The sequence below is a fragment of the Aquarana catesbeiana genome, linkage group LG01, assembly GCF_042186555.1.
Source record: "Aquarana catesbeiana isolate 2022-GZ linkage group LG01, ASM4218655v1, whole genome shotgun sequence".
Classification (NCBI taxonomy): Eukaryota; Metazoa; Chordata; class Amphibia; order Anura; family Ranidae; genus Aquarana; species Aquarana catesbeiana.
The window spans coordinates 977378582-977403321 of NC_133324.1; the positions used below are offsets into that span (position 1 = coordinate 977378582).

At 43.0% G+C, this 24740-nt stretch overlaps 1 pseudogene; it reads right to left on the bottom strand.

Moving 5' to 3' along the window:
* LOC141128939 (cytosolic phospholipase A2 gamma-like) overlaps nucleotides 1-22427 on the bottom strand; it is a 99827-nt pseudogene extending 77400 nt beyond the window's left edge.
* Nucleotides 22428-24740: the final 2313 nt, after the last annotated feature.

Below are 24740 nucleotides of genomic sequence, written 5' to 3' on the forward strand. Positions count from 1 at the left end.
TCTAGATGACCCCCTTACCTGTAATGCTGACCATTTTGTTTTTTTGCCAAAATAAAAAGGAAAGTTCCTCTTTGCAGTAAGGGAGTTAGAGGACATGGGACCAGCACGTTGTGCAACCACATATTTAGATAAGTATAACGGGCCCAAGAAATTTAAGTTTTTTGTGTAGCAACCTCCTAGTTAGGGGCCACTAGGTAAAAGTAAATTTAGTGTATTTATGAGCTTCACTGTAATCAGTGGCATCACGTTTGAGTGTTCTATTCTGTTCTGGCTTCTGCAGGCTCACCTACTTTCCCCTGTATTCCAGAAAGTACAGGAACATAGTGGGCTGGAAGGGGCAGATCATTCATACAGCCTCAGCCAATCCTTGGTTGGGAGTGTGATCAGCAAGGGGGGGTATAAATGGTCTAAGACCTGAACAGTAGGGTCTTTTGCCTGCTGGAGAGAGTAACCCAGCTTGGAAGGCCTGTCATGCTCTCCATGGCAATCCAGAGAAGTCTGCAGGAGGTTCTGTGCAGTTCCAGCCCAAGGAGAGCTGAGGAACCAAATAGCAAATCTGCAGGAACAGTTGGAGCAAAGTAATCTGAGGATTGGGCTGAGAACAGTACAGGGTCTGGCCAATACGGGAAGGAGGCATTCATAAATACAAGGGCACAGCAAGTAGAAGCCTGAGAGAAATCTTGGCGAGAGACCAATTGCCGTTTTTTTTTTTTCTTTGAGACTGTTCCAGATTTGCTGGCCTGGGCTGTTTACAGAGTGGGAACCCCATAGGCCAAAATGATCACATTTTTCTTCCTTGAAAACCTTAGTTAACGGTTTAAAGATGGTGCCCTCAACCAAGTTTGCACTAGTTCTGGGTGTGCCAAGGCCCACCCTAATCCCTTTCCCAGTTCTACAAATATATTTAAAAAAAAAAAAAAAAGAAAAAAGGAAGAAGGACACCATCTGCTTGAAATGCTGAGCAAATACTGTGTGTCTGGCTGCCATGCAATAAATAGGGAATAGTACTTGGGACACACAGTGGGACCAGTATGGGATCTGCACTACATTTGATTTTCCTAATTGTTACATCAATTAGTTGTTAGGAGTTTGGCAGAGAGGCATGTTAAGCTGGGAATCCTTGATCACCTACCACAAATGGCCAACCAAATCCAATCAGCGCCGGGTGCACTGCCCCATAATCCTGCAAAAAAAAAAAAAAGTTGCATTAGTGCTGAATATAAAATGAGGATCATAGTTATGAATTGTAAATGACTTTAGTGTTTATTTCCATAGCTGTATACACATTCATATTTAATTATGGGTTTTCTCTCTAACTGTGAAGGACATAGATTTCAGATGATGGTCATTTGATAGAGCCATGGTATATGTATAGATCTGTAGCACTGTGCCAAAGGCTGGATAACTACAGTCTTTGGCTCTGCTGTATTCAGTTGAGAAGCAATTCTTCAGGTCTGGTCATGTCTATTCCCAAGCCTGGTGGCTGATTACTCCTGCCTGCGGAAAAATATTCCAGAAATAGTGTGGGAGGTTCAAGCAAAGGGTTATGAATATATATCTGACTACTACCAATCTCTGGGAGGGAGTGGCTGGGGAGAAGATAAAGCTTTAGAAGGGTCTGACCAAAGCTCTCCAGCTCCTGGGGCCTCTGCCCCCTGGGGAGCAGCCTATGTTAGTGAATAGCTGTTATGCATCTCAGCTCTCGCTCCTCATTGGCTCAGACATGGCAGCAGCCATTGGCTCCCGTTGCAGCCAGTCAGAGCCACTCACAAGTGGGGGGGGGGCAGGGTCCAACCTGGCTGTGTGCCTTATGGACACAGAGCAAGGCTCGGGAGAGAGCATGCACCAGTCACCCCCATAGCAAGCAGCTTGGCCTGAGAGTGGAGCCCAGAGTGCCAGAGGGGGATCCAAGAGGAAGATTGGGGCTTCATTGTGAAACCACTTCACAGAGCAACTATGACAAGGTTTGCCATTTTAGGGAAAAAAAAAAAAAAAAAAAAAAAAGTATATTTATATATAATCTCATTATCATGTATATAATTTTAGCATGCAATCTCGAAATTAAAAAAAAAAAAAAAAAAAATTGCATAGGAAAAAAACAAATGAAACATCTGATTTGGTGACAAGATAAAATAGCACAGGTAAGATTTGACCATTTTTGATTTGGCTCACCTTGAAGATAAATCAAGTCATGTTCAGGCAGCTCCTCCAATAAACGTCCTTCTCTAAACCTACATCCCAGATGCTCAGTCTTTATATAGCGTTCATAAGCAGGAAATCCAGACTTGTGTGGAGTGAACTCAAACCAAGCTTCTGAAATGAGAATTTCCTCCAGTTATTGTCCATCCAGAGAATGATATCTCCTATACACAATGAAGAGTCATCTCCATTCCCTCTTTGCAAACAATGACCTTCCAAGCTTCATCAACCTCCCGCTGTTGCAGAACTACAAAGTCCCATGAGGCATAGCAAGACTGGCAGCCACAAGCATGACACCGAGGCATGATGATACTTGTAGTTTTGCAACAGCTGGAGGTCTGCTAATTGCATATCCCTGCACTAGAGGGATTTGGTTTCAAAAACGGTGTCAAAACATTTAAGGATTGGTGGGGACAAGCTGAAGTTATTTGATGCAGTAATGAGAAAAGTCAAACATGATGGAAATTCTCTCCAATGAACACATTTCAATCAGTGAACGGTTTACACTCCAGAAATTCCATTCATTCCAAAATTGAACCTCTACTTGGTCTTTTGCCACCCAAAATAATGCATATGTGCGGGGGCAAAGTGGGAAGTCTTATACCCACATGCTGCTTTCTGTGCCAAGAGCATGCTCACTGCACATTCCCAGCACCTTAACTAGGGTGTCAAAGACGGCTTTCACTCCGTAGGAATGATCGGGCGTCAACAAGACCAGCTTTTTATCACGTCAACTATGCATGGCTGTCAAATGATGGGCTGATCCTTCCCCACCCCCAGTCATACAGATCCTACTAAAAGGGGCTCCAGGGGCTGGGCAGGAAGGAATAAATATTTCTGAAGAGGATTTTTACTATCTGCACCCAAACCAAATATGTATCACCACTACAAGCTCCACTAGTTCAGTCACCTGGTGATTCAATCCCTGTCAGGTGCAGCTCCCACAGGGCTGGTCTTGCCCATTACTCAGAAGCATACCAGGGAGAGATGGAAGGGCACACCAAGAGCTGGTCCATTGCAGGTGATAGGAAGGCTTCAGTTCCATCCACTCTTGAAAAACACTAACACATTTCATCCATCATGGGCTTAATTGTGGAGCCCATGATGGGTTTAAAACACATTAGAGGGTGTGGTTGGGGGAGGGAATGGAGTTGAAGCCTTCCTGTCACATTTGCAATGGAGTATCTCTTGGTGTGCACTTCCATCCCTCCCCGATATACTACTGAGGATTTTTACTGCATCCCTTTGGGATTAAAGTATTCTTACCGCCAATGTATATTGAGATAAGCACAGAACAATTTTTTGCATCTGTCGAGATTAATCTGTGTGGGAACGACTTTATCTCGACCCTACCAATCAAAAATGACAAGAGAAGAAGAGTAGCTGGAGGGGCTCATGGGACACCACATGGCTGGCATGGATGTGAGCATAGTTCCAGGAAACCAATTTTGAATGACTGATCAACTGATGGAATGTACTTTTGAGTATTTTTATAATGAACGTTTATTGGAAAATTGACTAGTGTATGGCCAGCTTTAGTGCTCCACTAGCTTGATAAGCAGCTTTCTCTACATCCACTTAGTGTCTGATCGGCAGGGCTTAATCTGGATGGCATCAGCCCACCAGGGAAGGAGCTTGTAAATTTTGTAATAAAATAGTATATGGATAATGGGAAGCCCCAATTTTCGTTTTTAGGACTCATATGGTGAGGAATAAAGAGGCCATTATAGTAAAACGCACCTGATTTGTTTTCGTGTATTTTACTCGGTCTCACAGCAGAGTAGATGGGATACGGGTCTTCACCGTTATCACAAATCTCTTTGTGACTGGACAGCTTTTCTTCATTAATCTGCAGAAGAAAGTAATAGCGGAAGTTGTTTTAGTGTATGCTAGGGTACCCCAGTGCTTAGCTGTTTTCTCAGCTCCCCCCCCCCCCTTTTTGTTTTTAAATTATTACCTGGCAACAAAGTGTTTGAGAGTTGGCTGGTACAAGCCAAGAGGACATCTGGGGTTAATTTAAAAGCAAGGTCATTAACAGGCAAGCAGCAAAAACTAGAATTATTATGTCCAAGTCAGTATGGTATCTTGTGATCAATAATGAATAACTAAATTGTAAATATAATCTCAGTAAAACTCCAAGACTAGTTTGTGGATTCAGGTCACTATCCCAGAATACACTGCTTCTACGTTTGTCATTAGGGATGAGCTTCGAGTCAGAGTGGAACTCATGTTCGACTCGAACATCGGCTGTTCACAAAACAATTTGGGGTGTTTGCGGCAAATTTGAAAGCTGCGGAACACCCTTTAAAATCTATGAGAGAAATCAAAAGTGCTAATGTTAAAGGCTTATATGCATGGTATTGTCATAAAAAGTGTTTGGGGACATGGATCAATGGAAAAAAAAAAAAAAAAAAAAGGGGAAGCCGTTTTCGGGAGCAGTGATTTTAATAATGCTTAAAGTGAAACAATAAAAGTGCAATATTCCTTTAAATTTCGTACCTGGGGGGTGTCTATAGTATGCCTGTAAAGGGGCATATGTGTTTAGAACAGTCCCACAGCAAAATGACATTTCAAAATAAAAAGGGGAAAAAAAAAAAAAAAAAAAAGCCAAAATTCCATACCAGACCCTTATCAGAGCACGCAAACCTGGCAGGTCGCAGGTAAAGAGGGGGGATGTGAGCGTTCCCCCCCTCCTGAACCATACCAGGCCACATGCCCTCACCATTGGGAGGGTGCTTTGGGGTAGCGGCCCCCCCAAAGCACCTTGTCCCCATGTTGATGATCCCCCACAACCCTTGGCCGGTGGTTGTGGGGGTCTGCAGGCTTATTGAAATCTGGAAGCCCCCTTTAACAAGGGGACCCCCAGATCCCACCCCCCCATGTGAAATGGTAATGGAGGTACAAAAGACGAGACAGTTTTTGACAATTCCTTAATTTAAAGTCTTCTTGGGTCTTCCTTCGGCTTCTCCTTCCTCTGCTTCTTGCTCCGGTGTTCTTGTCCGGCATCTTAGTCCGCAGCATCTTCCCCACTTAGTTCTTGGGCCACTCTGCATCCATCAGAGGCTCCCACTGTGTGACACTTTCTTCTGCCTTCTTAAATAACCCCGCCCCCCCTCAGAAGGAAGAAAGGAGACTAAGTAATTGTCAAAAACTCGTCATTTTTAACACGTTTGTGAAATGGTAGGGGTACTTTTGTACCCCATTACCATTTCACACAGGGGGGTGGGATCTGGGGGTCCCCTTGTTAAAGGGGGCTTCCAGATTCCGATAAGCTGCCTGCAGACCCCCACAACCATCGGCCAAGGGTTGTGGGGGGGGGGGGGGATGAGGCCCTTATCCTCAACATGGGGACAAGGTGCTTTGGGGAGCTGCTACCCCAAAGCACCCTCCCAATGTTGAGGGCATGTGGCCTGGTACGGTTCAGGAGGGGGGGGGGGGCACTCTCGTCCTCTTTTCCTGTGACCTGCCAGGTTGTGTGCTCGTATAAGGGCCTGGTATGGAATTTTGGCTTTTAAATTTTGGTTTGGGGTTCCCCTTAATATCCATACCAGACCTGAAGGGCCTGGTATGGAATTTAGGGGGACTCCCACGCCATTTATTTTGGTTCAGGGTTCCCCTGTGGGGAAATCCCATGCCGTTTTAATCAATGAACTTGTGTATTGTCGGACTGGCAATTCATTAATAGCAAGTAGTTTTAAATGACTTTTCTCCTTTGAAATGTCATTTTGCTGTCAGACTGTTCTAAACACGGGAAACATGGGCCCCTTTACAGGCATACTATAGACACAACCCCCGGTACGAAATTTAAAAGGAATATTCCATTTTTATTGTTTCACTTTAAAGCATTATTAAAATCACTGCTCCCGAAAAAAAGTAATTTTAAAGCTTTTTTTGCATTGTTCCATGTCCCCTGGGGCGGGACCCAGATCCCCAAACACTTTTTATGACAATAACTTGCATATAAGCCTTTAAAATTAGCACTTTTGATTATTCATGTTCGTGTCCCATAGACTTTAACGGTGTTCGAACAAATTTTTGCCTGTTCGCATGTTCTGCTGTGAACAGGGGAGTGTTCGGCTCATCCCTATTTGTCATAACTGGATAATTTAAACTGAACATAAGAAAACTGCACATCAGAATGATTAGTAATCAGCTGAACTGATGTACAAATCATGACTTTTTCCTGTAGAAGTCAACTTTAGCTCCATTACCTTCCGCTTCCCAAGCTTTAATTAGCAACTTTGTCCATTACCATACTTGTCTTAGAAGGTCAATTCAAAATGTTTTTTTTTTTTTTTCAAATAAAGAAGAAGAAGAACTGGAATGTACCTAAACAATGTTAAAGTAGCAAAACCCTTTTAATATATCAGTCCTCACCAGGAATGAGAAATAAATGATTCCGCGCAAAAGGAAGTACGTACTAATAGATACAGGGTTGATTAAAAAGAACTGCTGCCTCTACTGATTACTACCACTAGGTGGAGTACTTAGAATGACAAGAAAACAAAGTAGATGTGGCGCTGTTCTATTGTGCAACTATCCTTAGTAAGCCAAAAACCTACTAATGTGAACAAGATATATCCAATTCAATAAATAAAATTGTGCACTGACACGTGCATTAACATATTATACTACGTGTCTTCAAATATGTGTTAAATGAAAAAAGGAAAACTTCATTCCAAACAAAGATCAAATATAATATTTGTACAAGATATGCAATCCCAAATAGATATGGGACTAAATTAGTGCCAATACTTCCATAGAGGTATAAAAAAAAAAAAAAAAAAAAAACCATTGATAAAATGTACAAATAAAGTTTCTGCTAGTGAAAACCTAATTTAAAATAAATAAGCCCAACAACGAATGTACAAAAGTGCTTCTGTGCTGATTAAACCAATTTTTGATAATTTCCACTTTTCTACGGTGATCATAGCATGCATGTCTTATCCGTGCTCCTATTGTGGCTGCACTCACTGGAATTTACCCCCCTCCTGGGGTGTGGAGCATTCACAATATCTGCCACTGTGTTGCACTTTGGAGGCTGGATGTTCCCTGATACAAGAGTGGAAAGTGCCATTATCTCATAAAAGCATAGAGGGGGGGGGGGGAAGGATTACAAATAGTGTAATATTGTTTCAACTAATTTATTTCTTCCAAAGCATAAGATACTCACATTCAGTGAAAAAAAAAAAAAAAAAAAAAAAAAAAAAACCATTAAAGCATTTGTTGCCGATAAAAAACTGGCAGTGATGCAGGAGCAAGTGTTGACCCCGCCCTACGCGTTTCATCACTCTGAACTCATCTGGAGCGTACAACCTCCTTTTTATAATGGATCGTAACCTAAAATGATTAGTAGTGACAGTGGCCATTTTGGGTGAGGTATTGCAGACCGAAGTCTACAGCTGTACAATATATATGTGCTTACCGGGACGGCCATTTTGGGTGCAAGTAATGAAGACCGAAGCCTCCATGCTTTGGAAGCAATTAGTTGAAATATTACACTATTTGGAATCCTTTCCCCCCCACCCCCCTATGCTTTTATGGTATATGAGACGAGTGGAAACTGCCATTATAATCGGGGGAACATCCCAGCCTCCAAAGTGCTACACAGTGGCAGATCCTGTGAATGCTCCACACCCCAGGAGGGGGGGGGGGGTAAATTCCGGTGAGTGCAGCCACAATAGGAGCATGGATAAAGACACGCATGCTATGATCACCTTTGAAAAGTGGAAGTGGATCGAAAATTGGTTTCACCAGCACAGAAGCATTTTGTTTTGTACATTCATTGTTGGGATTTTTTATTTCTTTTAAAAGCATAGATTTAAATTAGGTTTTCACTAGCACAAAAAACACTTTATTTGTACATCAATGCGGTTTTTTTTATAACTCTATGGAAGTATTGGCACTAATTTAGCCCACATATCTATTTGGTATTGCATATCTTAAACGAATATTATATTTGATTTTTGTTTGGAATTAAGTTTTCCTTTTTCATTAAGACATGTGGTATAATATGTTAATCAACCTTTATGCACATGCATATGTCAGTGCAAAAATTTTATTTATTGAATTGGATACATCTTGTTCACACTAGTAGGTTTTTGGCTTAAGGATAGTTGCATAATAGAACAGCGCCACATCTACTTAATTTTCTTCTCACCAGGAATGAGCCAATGGTTTGCTCTACTCCTAGGTTTAGACCAAATTGACATTTTCTTTTTAGGTGCTTGGATGACTGCGTAGACTTATTCCCGAGCAAAACACATACAAAAAATAAAGTTTGTTTATTATATACACCCCCATCTCTCACTGGCACATTTCCCTACATGGCTGGAAGTCCCCAGTTGCATAAGCAAAGCGGGTGGAGATAGCAGGGGACATTGTCATATGGGCATATTTGGCCAATGTCACCACCAGCCACGCTCTCCTATTTATATGAATGACGGTTCAGGAACAAAAAAATAATTCAGCTAGTGGTACAGTCAGGATAGGTTGTGTGCACCAGGTCCCATTTTCATAACAAGTCAGCAGGCACCACGATGGATTCACAGCTAGGAATGTTTGTGAGTTTTAAATAAAGAGCTTGTTAAACTTTTGAGTGTCTTTTTTACGCCCCCTCATGTTGAGGGCATGTGGCCTGTTATGGTTTGTGGGGGGGGGGGGGCACGTCTTTGAAGTTCACCAAACCCAAGACAGTTTAGGCTCATCCTGAGTCCTTACACATGCCTCAGATTGTCGGTACTGATAACATCTGAGAGGAAGTTAGGATGCAGACAAACTGCAACAACAAGAGCGTCCGATATTAATGAACCGAAAAATAAAGACTGATGCCGCCATAAATCAAGAAGCAAAAGTCAAGTTACTTCAGAGCTAAAAAGGTTCTCCTTGGTTTAAAACCTTGGACAGGACCTGGCATGTACGTACTTTATTCATGACGAAGAACACGAATGTATAGGCCCAAAGATCTGTCAAAGAGTACGAGTCTCCCAGAAATTTCTCTTTTATCTTCTCCCATGCCTTTGACCATTCCCGGTCAGTTTCCAATTTGATTCGCTCACATAACCAAAACTCCAGATCTTTCATGTATGAAAAGTCCGACCAGTTACTTTTAGCATACAGAGAGGACATACACCTGGAACATTAAAGTAGTAAGTCAGGTGTTTGATAGGCAAGTTATTCATTCTAAATGCTTCCTTTGCCTGAAATCTCTACCCCATTTGTTGTTTAACCACTTCAGCCCGGAAGGCTTTGTCCCCTTCCTGACCAGGACATTTTTTTTGTGATATGGCACTGCATCAATTTAACTGACAATTGCGCGGCGTTGTACCCAAAAATTTATGTCCTTTGTTTTCCCACAAATAGAGCTTCCTCTGCAGTTTTTTTTTGCTCTACGAACAAAAAAATTGTGACAATTTTGAAAAACACCCCCCCCCCCCCCCCCACACACACACAATATTTTGTACTTTTTGCTATAATAAATATCCAAAAGTTTCAAAAACAAAATTTCTTCATCAGTTTAGGCCGATATGTATTCTACACATTTTTTTTTTTTTTTTTAAATCTCAATAAGCGTATCTTATTGGTTTGCGCAAAAGTTATAGCGTTCACAAACTAGGGGAAAGATTTATAGCATTTTCATTTTTACCAGTAATGGGGGCAAGTAGCAATTTTTAGCAGGACTGTAGCATTGCGATGGACTCAGACACTTGACACATTTTTGTCGATCAGAGCTAAAAATAGCCACCGATTACTGTCTGTCACTGGCAGGGAAGGGGTTAACACTAGGGGGCGATAAAGGAGTTAACTGTGTCCCCTATGTGTGTTTCTAACTGTGCGAGGAATGTGGCTGACCAGAGGGGAGAGATTGTGGTGCCTACTTAGTAGGAACACACAATCTGTCTCCTCTCCCTGACAGAACCAGGATTTGTGCATTTACACACAGATGCTGGTTCTCACTGTCACGAGTGATTGCGGGTGCCCAGGGGTCATCGTACCCACACATAGACTCCAGGGACACGCTGTGGGTGCGTGTGCCTGCTATAGCATCTTAAAGAGCTGATGTACAGTTGCGATGGCTCGCCCAAGGCAGCCAACCTGCCGCAGTACAAATGCGGTGGCTGGTCGGGAAGCGGTTAACCACTTGACATCATGAGACATCCTAGTCTGAGTAGTTACAGCATGCTCATGGCTGAAGCTGCCAACCATGCGTTTGGGGTTATTTTTTTCAGCCATTTAGTAAAAGTGATCCAGGTGGCTTTTCTACCTCCCGATCACCTTTACAGTAGGTCCCCCCCCCCCCCCCCCCCCCCACCTCTTCACTGCCACCTGCAGTGGTTCACCAGCTATCCCATTCCTTTAGAGAGCCCCAGACTGCTGAACATTTCTCCATCTATTAAGCAGGAGATTGAGAAATATATTCTCTGATCTCCACTGCAAGCCAGGCCAGGGAGATGCATGCTGGGGTTCTTCCAACAAACTGGGGTTCTTTAAGTGACACTTCCACTTTTTAACATTACTTCTCTCCTCATTTATAAATCTGCATTTATATTTCCATCCACCTTAAATGGAACAGACTGCTCAAATGTCTCCTTGGTAAATTTTGAATTTGCATTACTGCCATTTCACATCCATCTATAGTCCTGTTCACGTTATTTTGAGGTTTATTTGGTTTTAGACTGGCTTACCCAAGTTATGGGCTGCCGTATCTTTACATTCCTACCCCCTGGGCCCTGTTGTAGTTTGATTGTGGTGTGAAAAGATTGCTGTGCTAGTTGTGTGCTGAATATTAACTCCTGATTAATTGGCAAATCCCATCCACACCCACCATAGTATTAAACAAGAGCACCTTTTTGGAAGACACAGACCAGGGGAATCTGACACTGCCTCTCCTGCTTACCTCTCCCATAGTGGCCTTCACTGGACTCACTCCTAGACCTAGTGGATGTAAGGGAGGTGGAATGGAATGCCTCCTATAACCAAAGAGCACCAGGTTTCTCTCTCCATCCTCACTGTCCCTCATAATTTGAAGCTCGCTGTACATGTCTATTCTCTCCAATTTCCTTAAGTGCTGTGATCTACCGACCTCCTGGACCATTATCAACCCTCCTTGACAATTTTCCTGCCTGGCTACCCTACTTTCTCTTGTCTGAGAATCCCTTGGCGACTTTAACATCCCTGTTCATATGAACACTCCTAGTCTAACCTCTTCATTTGACCTGAAGAAATGGGTACAGGCTTCTACTCACTGATGGCAACACCCTTGTATTGTCCTACCTATGTGCAACCTCTCCAACAATCCTTTTCCTCGCAGATCACAACCTTAGGTTTTACCCTCTCCCTGTTTTCCATGACCTCTCTCCAATCGCCTAACAATCACACGTAAAAAACAGTCGCCACTTCAACCCTTCTCTTCATTTTAATACTGACCATCTGTCCTACCCCAATCTAGCCACTTCCATCTACAATGGATGCCTATCCTCCACCCTGGACAAGCTTGCCCTCATCACTACACAGACAGAATTAGGTCCCAACCCTACAACCCTGGCAAACAGATGTCACCAGATGTCTCAAAAAACATAGCCGCGCTCTTGAGCGTCAGTGGCATAAGACTAAGTCTCTCAAAGACTAAAACGCAATTTAAATCTGCCCTCCAAAAATGCAATTCCTATCTCTTCCCCAAGCAGACTTATTTTTATCTCTCATTAACACCTTCTCATCCAGTCAATGTCAATTCTTCTCTACCTTTAACTCTCCGCTTTGTCCTCCACTGCTTCCACCCACTAACTGCCCAGGAGATCGCCAATCACCTCAAAATATAAAAGATTGAATAGTTTTTTTGATGAAATCTCCACTTTACTGGTATCTCCCCTACACCCATGTCAACAGGTATAATCAAAACTCCTTATTCAACCCTACTACTACAGACAAGGTTGCTAAAATTATTCCTAACACCCAAACCACCTGTCCCCTTGACCCTCACAAATACTATGGTCACCCTCCGATTCTATCCTACAGTCTAACAGCTTCAATCTTTTCTGGCATCTTCCCAAACATTATCTAGTCACCCCCATACTTAAAGCCTTTCTTGGACCCTACCAATCTTAAAGCTACACCCCACCCCCCCATTTCCTTGCTCAACTTTTCCTATAAAGTCCACGAATGCCTGGTCTACAAACAAAAAAGGGTAATGAAGTTGAAGGTGACAATGATTTCCCTACTTCTATTTAAGAACTGTTACTCCCTTGCCACTGTAGCTAATCAAGCATGGTCTGTGCTGGATTAGCAGCAGGGGAGACACAATAGGTCTAATAGACCCTTCATGTCTCCATAAAGGACCTATTTCCTGCCTATGCCATCACATAGAAAGGGGGGGGGGGGGTAAAACCTTCCAAGGATATACACACACAAATTGTTAGAGTTTACATATATACCAGGTTGATCCAGATATCGCACTGATGTAGGTCACGGTACCCAAAAAGTTGAGTTCAGCCAGTTTTGAAATCGTTCCCAGAAAACCAACCATGGCACGGAGTCCACCCCCAGATCCCAAGACCGCAATTACAGGAGGGCTGCAATCCTTCAGAAAATACAAAAAAAAAAAAAAAAAAAAAAAAAAGACATCAAAATTCTACTTTAGATGGAGTATGGATTGAACAGTGGTAAGAAATTGATAAAACAGCATGAAAACTGAATACAGGTATGGGACAAACCAACATATAAATATATATAGTCAAAGAATAAATGAAAGAGTTGTACTCTGATCTCTACTCTATCAATTTTGTTTATTCAATCATCAGCTGTATACCTGAAACCATGACTCCATCCAGAAGCCCCTCTTCCTTAACGTGTTTTGTCATGAATGGCTTTGGCCATAAGGGTTAGGTTTGGGTTATTTTTGTAACTATGGTGAGACATTTTAGGGAAGTGGTGACTTCTGGATGAAGACATGAGTGCAGATGTACTATCACATATGGGATGAAGACTGGAAAATTGTAGAGGCCTCTCTTGCACCTCCTGCCCTACACTCCTAAAGGTGGAGGCAGAGAGTGTGATGGCATGGAGTAACACAAGTACCAGAGTAGCTGGCTGGTGGTGTCCGCTCCTTAGGCGGGTAGAGCTGGAAGTTGCAGTCCTCAGGACAGGATGCTGAAGCAGCTTGGCACCAGAGCAGGAAATGGTAGCAGGGCCAGGAAGGCAGTCAGCGATGGACCAGATCGGCAGGCAGAGCAAGTCCAAGAAGTAAGCCAAGATCAGCAATAGCTGGGTAAAGTAGTACATTTGCCTATTCATTACATAAAGGTGAGCAAGGATGGGCTTCTTTGAGCCAGCACCTCATTTTCTTCATGGACAGGTGAGAAGAGCAGATCTGGAGCAACGCTTACTTGGTTTATGTGGTTTCAAAAATCAAGGTTTACAAGACATACTAAAATACTTACCTCTTTAACATTCATGCCCAAGGAAGAAAGGGTCTCCTTTACTTTTTTCATCCTTGCCTCGACAGCTACAGTTTCCCCTTCTGAGCTATCAAGTGTGAAGAGAAAAAAAAAAAAAAAAAAAAATTACAAAAACAGAATATAGTTAAAGTTCCCTCTTGATCAAGCATTCCTATTAAAGCAGCTATTCTCGGTCCTTTGGAGCTCTAAGGTTCCTTGAGCTGTGGCTCATTGATCTTCCATTTAATGGTGCTTGCATAGTGTCAGGGATAACGCCACTTGGCAGAGCCAGTTGCATGACATGAAGGCTGAGCTGTCGTCCAAGTGTGAACCTAGGTTCAGACTAAGCTTTGGTCGCTTGGTACTTCACACAAACACCTGAACTACTGCCTATTTGGGAGTAGCTGTGCATCATAATATAGAAAGCTGTCATTTCCTCGTGAGCACTTTGTCATCTAGAACCTGTCTGGCCATCTCTTGGGTCCACAATGCTGAACATATTTAACATTAGGCTGATAAGTTGATCTTTCTCCCCTGGCTTTATGTGAAGGCACACTGAAAATGTTCTTGATTAAGTCAGAATAGAAACGTGTTGGGCTTGGTCAATACATTAAAAATATGTGAATTTAAATTTATAGATTGCTAACACCATGTCAGCCAAAATGTTTATGTCTTATGCTTTTATTCTGTAACAAAAATATATTGTTTTACACAATCTGAAGTTGTCCAAGTGCCTAAAAAGTCCCATATTCCCCATAAGTATCGCATGAGACAACTTATAGAAGAAGTGGTATTTGTACTGCATATAGACCATTTTACCAAAAGTACTGGGACACCTGCCTTTACACACAAATTTTAACAACTTCCCAGTCTTAGACCCCATACACACTATTAGATTTTCTGCAGATTTTTGTTTTCAGATTTACCAAAACCATATAATATGTCGTCAAACCTTAAGAGTTCCAATTTGTATGCAATCAGGCTGGCCCTTGCACTACATGGTTTTGGTAAACCTAAAGACAAAAATCTGCAGAAAATCTAATAGTGTGTATGGGGGCCTTAGTCTGAAGGGTTCAATATTCAGTTATTGAGTGATTTACCTTTTGCAGCTATAACAGCTTTAACTCTTCCGGGAAGGCTGTCCACAAGGTTTAAGAGTGTCTATGCGAATGTTTGACCATTCTTCCAGAAGTGCATTTGTGATGTCAGGCACTATTGTTGGATGAGAAGGCCTGGCTTTCAGTCTCTGCTCCAATTCATCCCAAAAGGTGTTCGGTTGAGGTCAAGACTGCACAGGCCAGTCAAGTTTCTCCACTCCAAACTCACTCATCCATGTCTTTATGGGCCTTACATTGTGCACTGGTCCAAATCATTTGGTGGAGTGGGGGGGGGGGGGAATTATGATGTGGGGTTGTCCAAGTGAAGGGAACTCTTAAGGCATCAACATGCCAAGACATTTTGGATAGTTTTATGCTCCCAACTTTGTGGGAACAGTCTGGGGATGGCCCCTTCCTGTGCCCAATATGACTGCACAAGGCAAGGTCCATAAAGACATGGATGAGCGAGTTTGGGGTGGAGGAACTTGACTGGCTCAAGTCCTGACCTCAACCCAATAGAACACATTTGGGATGAATTAGAGTGGAGACTGAGCCAGGCCTTCTTGTCCAACATCAGTGCCTGACATCTCAAATATGCTTCTGGAAAAATAAGCCACCATTCTCATACACTCCTAAACCTTGTTTACAGCCTTCCCAGAAGAGGAGAAAGACGAGACAACTATCTCAGCTTCCTGCTGTTAATACTTGCACCCGTAAGGTCCCTGGGAAACCCCTGATATCACAGGGAAACCTTTTACTTTAAATACATTTTCTACAAATAAAGTCCTGTTGGTAAGATTTTTGAAATACAGGATGACAGTTTCCTGTTGCCAGAACCATCCAATGTCTGTAATTGTAATTTTTATTTTGTTCTGTAGAAAAAAGGACTTCAAATTTGTGAAAAATTACTTTACTTACCCATCTACAATGTCAATATTTTCCTGTGAAAAACACAAGAGACACATTGTGATATTCAGAAACAGTCTGGTGATACAAAACCAAATATAAGCACAATTTTCCAGAATTAATGAAAAAGTTCTTGTGACCCCGGAGGAGGTTTCACAGCTCATAGATATTGATTTTTGCTCCACAAGTCAGTGGGAATGCCAAATCAGTTAGCAGGAGCTTCATGGAAAGGAACGTAGGGATGGGCAAACAGTTCGGCCCGAAGTTCAGGCTGAACTTTGGTTGTTTGGAGAACAGCAAACATTATGCAGTGTTCGGGGCAAATTCAAAAGCCGCCGGAACACAGTTAAAGTCTATGGGACACTAACATGGAAAAAACCAAAAGAAAGTGCGAATTTTAAAGGCTTACATGCAAGTTAACCACTTACCCACTGGGAACTTAAACCCCTTTCCTAACCATACCAATTTTCAGCTTTTGGTGCTCTCACATTCTGAATGACAATTAGTCATGCAATAATGTACCCATATGAAATTTTTCCTTTTTTCCCCCCCACAAATAGAGCCCTCTTTTGGTGGTATTTAATCACCGTCAGATTTTTAATTTTTTTTGCTCTTCGTTTGTTATAAAATTTTGATATTATCAGGTAATTTCTCACACAGCATATGCAAACCAAAAATTACACCCCGAAACACATACCAGAGTATGGTGATACCACATGTGACACTTTCACACAGCGTGGCCACATACAGAGGCCCAACATGCAGGGAGCACCTTGAGGCGATCTGGAGCCTAAATTACACATCTAATTTCCTGATTACCTCTTACACTTTTGAAGGCCCTGGAGCACCAGGACAATGGAAACGCCCCAAAAAGGTCCCCATTTTGGAAAGAAAACACCAACGTATAATCTATAGGCATAATGAGTCTTTTGAACGGGTTCTTTTTTTTCTACAAAGTTGTCCATTCATACAATATTTCTAACACATAGCATGTAGACACCAAAAATGACACCCCAAAATAAATTCTACTACTCCCGAGTACGGCAATACCACGTGTGAGACTTTTCTACAGCCTGGCCACATACAGAGGCTGAGTACAGCTGAGCATGGATGGATGAATATTGACGAGTATGGATGGATAATTATGACAAAAGGGATGGCTGAGCATGGATGGCCAAGCATGGATGAGTACTGCAATTGTAACAGAGCAGCGCTCTGGGCACTACACATCCAGCCCACAGTGCTGCTGCATCAAATCCCTCCCACTGGATGGAGAGGGGAACCAGATATCATGCCGGTTTGTTTACATGTGATCACGCCGTCATTTGACGGTATGATCATGTGGTAAACGGGCGCTGCCAGCGCCTGTTTACCGTGATGCACCGGGTGGACATGGATGCACCCGTGTGCATGCCCCGGGGGGGGGGGGGGGTACGATTCTGGGAGGACATCAATGTACGCCGTCCCAGAGTTTATCGAACCGCCCTGTAACCATCATTCCGCTATGGGCCGGTTGTTAAAAAGTGTTTGGGCAGAGGAAGGCAGGGTCACCCGTTTACATCACCAAGTGGCCCTGCCCTCAGCTAGAACTGTCACTTGGCAGGAGCCTCCCATGGAGGCGGAGCTGTTGCTTTTTTTGGCTCATCGGGCGGTGTGATAAAATAAAACATGTCCATTCATCCATAAGTCCAAAGTTCTTGTCCCAAGCTGTCGCGTCTACCATTTGACGCTTTTTGGGTGAAATAGTAGGGGTACAACATACCTGGTTACCAATTCACATAGGGGGCAGGATCTGGGGGTGCCCTTGTTAAGATTCCGATAATCCCCCTTGCCCACAGACCAAGGATTGTGGGGATGAGACCCTTGTCCCCTCCAAAAGCACCCTCCCCATGTTGAGGGCAAGTGGCCTGGTACGGTTTAGGAAGGGGGTGCTTGTCATGCACCCCCCCCCCCCCCCCTTTTCCTGCGGCCTGCCAGGTTGCATGCTCAGATAAGGGTCTGTTATGGATTTTGGGGGACCCCTACACCATTTTCTTTTTAATTTTGGTGCAGGGTTCCCCTAAAAATCCATACCCAAAAAGGGGGACCGCTATGTTTATTGGTCCTGGGTTCCCCACAATATTCATACCAGACCAAAAAGGGCCTGGTAATGGACTGGGGGGGACCCATGCCTTTTTTTCAATGACATCTATAGTGCTGAGATTCAACAATTCATTACAGCTGCGATCAGTTTTAAAAGACAATTTTTCCTTTAGAAATGTCATTTTGCTGTGGTATTGTTCTAAACACAGGAAAAGTGCGCCACTTTACAGGCATACTATAGACACCCCCCCAGGCATATTTAAAGGAAGATTTCATTTTTATTGTTCCACTTTAAAAAGGAGAAAAAAAAAAATTATATATATTTTTACAAACCATCAGTAAGTTTACTGGCACCACCCCCCTAATCTACATGCAGGGTGGCAGACACATGGATTTCAATAGGGTTTTTTTAAAGCATATGAGAGCCTTAAGCCTGGTACACACGATCAGATTGGCCAACTGAGCGTATGATTTTTGTCAAAAGGGCGAGTGACTGGATCTTGTCTTGCATACTAATGGTACACAATTGTCGGCCAACAAATACGAATGTAGTGATGTACTATGAGGAATTTCAGGTCTTCAGCCCCACCCTTTAGGCTCCTTCTGCCAAATTGGTGAGCATTGGTTCTGAGCATGCATGTTTGTACGTTCAACTTGTGTGATGGATTTGTGTACCGACCATCAGAAAATCTAAGACCATTGTCCGCCGAAAATTTACTAGCCTGTCATCCAACATTTGATTGGCAACATAGGGAACCTACTAATGGTCGGATTTTAGGACAACAGTCTGTCAGACAATCCCCTGCCAACAATCTGATCATTGGTACGAGGCTTAAGGCTCCAAAAAAGGTGACCTCACCCAGTTGTGCAACATTAATATTCACTGTCTTCCGGCTTCTCCTCCGAGCCAATCAGGAAACAGATCCTGAGTCGGGACGGGCGAACGGTTTGGCCTAAGCCAAGTTCGGGCCATAACTTTTGTTGTTCGACCATTTCTTCGGCCCCCCTGAACTGACCACAATGCATTGCAAGCCCTGATTCGCTGAAGCTTTCACTGCTTTAGCCAATCAGGGCACAGAGCACTGTCAGACTCATGATTGGACACATTCATTATGACTTTATCCAATCATGTCTCATTACCGCCCCACAGTATAAAAGTATTCTTTCAAATGGCAGCCATTTTCAGTGTGATTTTGGTGTGGAGAGATAGAACAGGGCTCCGTTCAGTGCTATTAGTGTTCTATACTGTGCTATTTTGCTTTGGTTGTCAGTGTAGAATATTAGTTTAGTGTCAGTCTAGGGATAGTGTGAGTGTAGTGAGGACCATCATTCAGCTTTGTATAGTGTGCAGCTAGAGTGGGGACAGATCAGATAGTATCACTGTAGTGTAGTGAGATTGTCAGTTATCTTCACATTAGTGTATAGATAGAGTAGGGACAGTTCAGATAGTCAGTGTAGTGACGGTTGCACACCATCTATTTGATTGCATTACTGCCAGTTAAACGCCATATAGTTCTGTGTGTCACATTATATTGTATCCGTGGAGTGTCTGTAGTGCGACTACTCAAAATAAAGTGCACCAAACACCTCTTTAACATTGATTAAAGTGCATCTACATACAGATTTCCACCACTGCTTCACATTTGCTTCTAAGCACTGCCCCCTCCCTCCCAATAATGGCTGGGAGGACAACAAGGAGAGGCAGACGTTCTCTTGGCACTGTAAGGGGGTCAGCAACAAAATGTGTCCACAGGCAAGGTTGGACGTGGTGGTCAGTCCTCAGGCAGGGCATCATCTCCTGTTCAGTGAGTTTGCCCGTACTATCCAGCCACAGCATGCAGAGGAGGTGGTGGACTGGCCTACAAAACCTTCCTCATCCTCTGTCACACAAGCAGAGACAAGTATACAGTCCCCTGCAGTTGCCAGAGGGGATAAACCTGCCTCCTTGTCCACATCTATTCCCACCATAGCTCCAACATCAGCCATGGAGGAGTCAGCTGAGTTATTTGACCAGTGTCAGCCACTTGTTCCTTGATGCCCAGCCATTACTGGATTCAGATGTTGGTTCTGAGGTTGAGGATGACAGAAACATGAGCCTAGAGAGGGGAGAACACTGGTAGACAAATTGGCATTCATGTTCCCACAGCGGATGATGATTGATGATTCTGATGAGACTCCGGTGCCAGATAGAGCAGAGGAGGAAACGGAAGGTGAGGTGACAACCCCAAGGAGGTCGACATCAAGATAGATTAGAGAGCAGCCCCCCTATTCCATCACATTCTGAAGCTGTTATCTCCGAGCCCACTCCCCAAATCTCAGCTGTCTGGACCTTTCAGCACTGAGGGTGTTCAATCATTTCATCTGGAAGAATGTTTTTGGTATAGGTTTTATGGGCATAATTAACACCCAAAAAACAATTTTTCAGTACCTTTTTGACAGGTGGATATCATTGCAATTTTTTTACAGCAAGGCCAATTATTGCCTTCATCAAGATTACCTCTATAGGGTTATGGTGGGAAGGCGCCAACATCCAAAGACAATTTTTTTTTTTTTTACGCACCCATTATTTCAAAAAAAAAAAAAAAAAAAAAAAAAAAAAAAAAAAACACCCCTCTAATCTTGTTCCCAGTGCACTACATTGTAGCCTCATCATACACACTGGCTCTCCAGATGTTGCTGAGCAAAATAAAGGCAGTTTGCAGGGAAAAGGTCATTTTTTTGGGCTTTATAAATTCAATTATTGCTGCAGCAGATTCTAGACATGGTACAGATCTGCCACTTTACAGGTAGAATAAGGGGACCCCCCCAGGCACATTTGAAGGAACTTTTCATTTTTATGCTTTCACTTTAACTGCTTCAGCCCCGGAAGATTTTACCCCCTTCCTGACCAGAGCACTTTTTGCAATTCAGCACTGCGTCGCTTTAACTGACAATTGCACTGTTGTGCAATGCTGTACCCAAACAAAATTTGAGTCCTTTTTTTTCCCCCCCACAAATGGAGCTCTCTTTTGGTGGTATTTGATCATCTCCACGGTTTTTATTTTTTGCGATATAAAGCAGAAAAAAAAAAAACCCACACATTTTACTTTAAAAAATATCCCCCAAAAATAAACAATTTTTCTTCCTCAGTTTAGGCCGATATGTATTGTTCTACATAATTTTGGGATACATACATACGATAAGTGTGTATCGATTGGTTTGCGCAAAAATTATACGGTCTACAAAATGGAGATAGATTTAACATTTTTATTTTTTACTAGTAATGGGAATGATCTGCAATTTTTACAATGAATATGACATTATGGTGGACAGACAAATTTGACACATTCTTGGGACCATTTGCATTAATAAAGCGATCAGTGTTATAAAAATGCATTGATTACTGTAAAAAAAAATGTCACTGGCAGTGTAGGGGTTAACACTAGAGGACGATCAAGGGGTTAATTGTGTTCCCTAGTGTGTGTTCTAACTGAAGGGGGAGGGGACTGACTAGGGGAGATGAAAGATCACTGTTAATACTTTGTAAGAACAGACGATCTGTCACTTCTCCCCTCAGAGAACAGGGATGTGTGTGTTTACACACAAAGATCCTGGTTCTCGCCATGTTATGAGTGATCACCGGAGCCCCGTGGTCAGCGAGACTGCCGGGCACTCACATCGGCTCCGGGGGCGAGCGCCCCTAGTGGGCGCCAAAGGGAGCGACGTAACAATGGCGATTTGCGCAGCCGAGACAGGTTGCCGCAGTACAACTGCGGCAGCTGGTCGCAAGCGGTTAAAGATAAAAGAAAAAAAAAAAAAAAAATTATATAAAAGTTATGCAATTATCACTGCTCATTTAAAAAATGATGTTTTTCACTAACTTTAGTTGATACATGTCCCCCAGGACCGGACCCCTATAACCATTGTATGCCCAATTACTTGCATACAAGCCTTTAAAATAGACACTTTTGATTTTCGGGTCCAATTAACTTTAACAGGGTTAGTTATTCGGATCGGAACTTTTGCGGTGTTTGAAAGTTCTGGTGCGAACCAAACAGGGGTCCGTTCGACCCGTCCCTGAGACCCGATTAGCCGGAAGAAGAAACGACCACTGGGACTCAGGAGGAGACCCTGCAGCCGTGACCTGGCAGGCGATCAATCGATTTGGGGGTGGCAGGGAGCAGCAGCTGCCATTGCTAAGTCAACTTCCCAAAACACACACACACACACACACACACACACACACACACACACACGTTAACTACAAAAGTTGCACAAAAAAAAAAAAAAAAAAAAAAAAAAAAAAAAAAAAAAACACCCCACACACAACTTCATATTAACTCACCCCAGCCAAACAAGTTTGGAGTTTTTTTTCCCCCATAGAGATTTCTTATTAGAGGATCCAGTACTGGATGTATTTTGATTGGCTGCCATGAGCTCTTCCCTCTGCTTGTATGAAATGATTTGGTATCACACTGATGGAAATGAATAGAAAGTCACTCACCTTATTGGCCGCCATTGGAGAAGGAGGAAGGTCACCGCTTATCTCCCAACATGGAAATCTGATAAAACAGAAAATATAGTAAGACTTGTGAAGAGGATGATCTCAGATATACAGAAGACAGGATGGAGATGGCTGTACCAGTAATCAGATGATGGTAGAAGTTGGTTGGGAAGGTTTATTGGAACGTGTGTGAGTCTTTAGCCTCGTATAATCCTGACCTTACATCATATCATTGGGTGGGTTCTAGAGTTGCCTCCTCATCCCTTTAAAACCCAAAAACACATTAATTATACAGGTTCTGAGACCAATTTAATGCAGATAAAGAATCAAGTTTAATTACCACCTTAATCAGCCACAGAACCTGTGTGATTCATATGTGTTCAGTTTTAAAGGAATGAGGTGGAAACCCGAGTGGGACCCCAGACACCTCCAAAGGGGTTTGTTTTTACCAGTCTGGTTTTGTTCCAGCAAATCTTATCAGAACATGCCAGGTGCCATTGGTAAGGACTGATCTGTAGGGGGACCCCCCCACCTTGGAGCCAAGCTCTGCAGGTCTCATAGACCCCAGTACTGAGGTGGTCCCCCTACCTCCCTCTACTTCACACCATTCACAGACAACAATGTCCCAGGCTTCATTCTGTGAATGGAGAAGACTTCACCCCCGAGCTTCCTCTTATTCTTATCTTCATTATTATTACATTTTCACACAAGATATTAAACAATAACCCCACTTTGGTTAAGAAACAAACAAGCCCCTCTACCTGATCAATGTACATTACAAGGATTGGCGGAAACTTTGTTGCAGTCTTACCTTTTGTTGCTGTGTTGGGTAATGTCAGTGTGCAAAATAAATCAGAAATGGGAGTGACTTTTATTACCAAGCAGCTGATGAACTTGTTGGGTTTTAATGAGGAAAATTGCCAAGTCAGAATCCCTTCAGGTGTGATTAACCCTTTGGGAGCTTCTCCCCATAAATGGAATATCTGTCCCTGGGTGGCTACACTCACTTCTCCCCTGAATCTGTGGAGGCAGCCATGGTTCTCACTCAAGTTCTACAACACACATGTCTGCCTTTCTTCATCTCCAGTATATGGTGATTGATGGGAGTAGTAGTTTCTACAAGAAAGATGAAGTTCTTGGTGCTTTCTTTGAAGCTCACAGGAAGTGACACGTACTGTACATTGTATTTCTGGTGTCATTTAGCGGGTATTTTATGTACTTCCTGAAAATGTTTTTGAAGCTGAATTCCAGGTTTGGATGTTTTATGTGTAGTTACAATGGATCAATGTAACTATGTATATACCATACTTGTGAGATCTCTCTAGAAGCTGGAAATCACTGGGTGCTGACACCTCTACTACACCACTACTACATTACTACTACACCTCTACTACACTACTACTATACTACTACTACACCTCTACTACACCACTACTACACTACTACTACACCTCTACTACAGCACTACTACACTACTACTACACTACTATACCACTACTACACCTCTACTACAACACTACTACACTACTACTATACCACTACTACACCTCTACTACAACACTACTACACTACTACTATACCACTACTACACCTCTACTATAGCACTACTACACTACTACTATACCACTACTACACCTCTACTACAGCACTACTACTAGGGCTGCCACCTCATCCCTTTAAACCTGAACACATATTAATTATACAGGTTCTGAGGTGAGTTTAATGCAGATAAGGCACCAAGTGAGTTTAAATGAACACCGTAATCAGCCACAGAACCTGTGTAATTAATATGTGTTCAGTTTTAAAGGAATGAGGTGGCAACCCTAACTACTACACCCCACTACAACACTGCTACACTCAGTGGCGGCCAATGCATTAAGAGCGCACGGGCGCCGCCCCCTCTCTCCTGCCACCCCCCTCTAGTACCAATAGATAGATGCATGCATTGCATGACTCTATCTATGGACTCCGCTGCCACCCCCTATTCCTTTTCGTGCACAGGGCACCTGAATTACAATGGTGGGGGGTGGTTTTGAAGCACCTGATTAGAGCCATAGGCTCTAATAGATGTCATAAAGTTGACCTGTGAGTGCCATGCTGGGCGCTCGCAAGTCACTCAGCTGTTTTAGAAAAGCGAATAAATATTCGCTTTCCTAATACTAAACCACCTCTTCACCAATCAGGTGCTCGGATCTGTTACTCATCACCTGACCAATCATAGCAGAGGATGGGTGGAGAGGATGGGAGAAGACATCGAGAAACTGTCCCACCAAGACAGGTAAGTGCAGATGGTGGGCTGGTGGGGGGCACACTGGCAGCATTTGATATGGCACAGTGGCTGCATTTTATGGGGCATAGTGGGAGCAATTGATGGGCACAGTGGTGGCATTTGATTGGCACAGTGGCTGCATTTTATGGGGCACAGTGGCTGCACTTGATGGCACAGAGGCTGCGATTGATTTGATTTTTTTCAGTTTGTTTGCGCCCCCCAAAAATTTTGAGCACCAGCCGCCACTGGCTACACTGCTACTATACCACTTC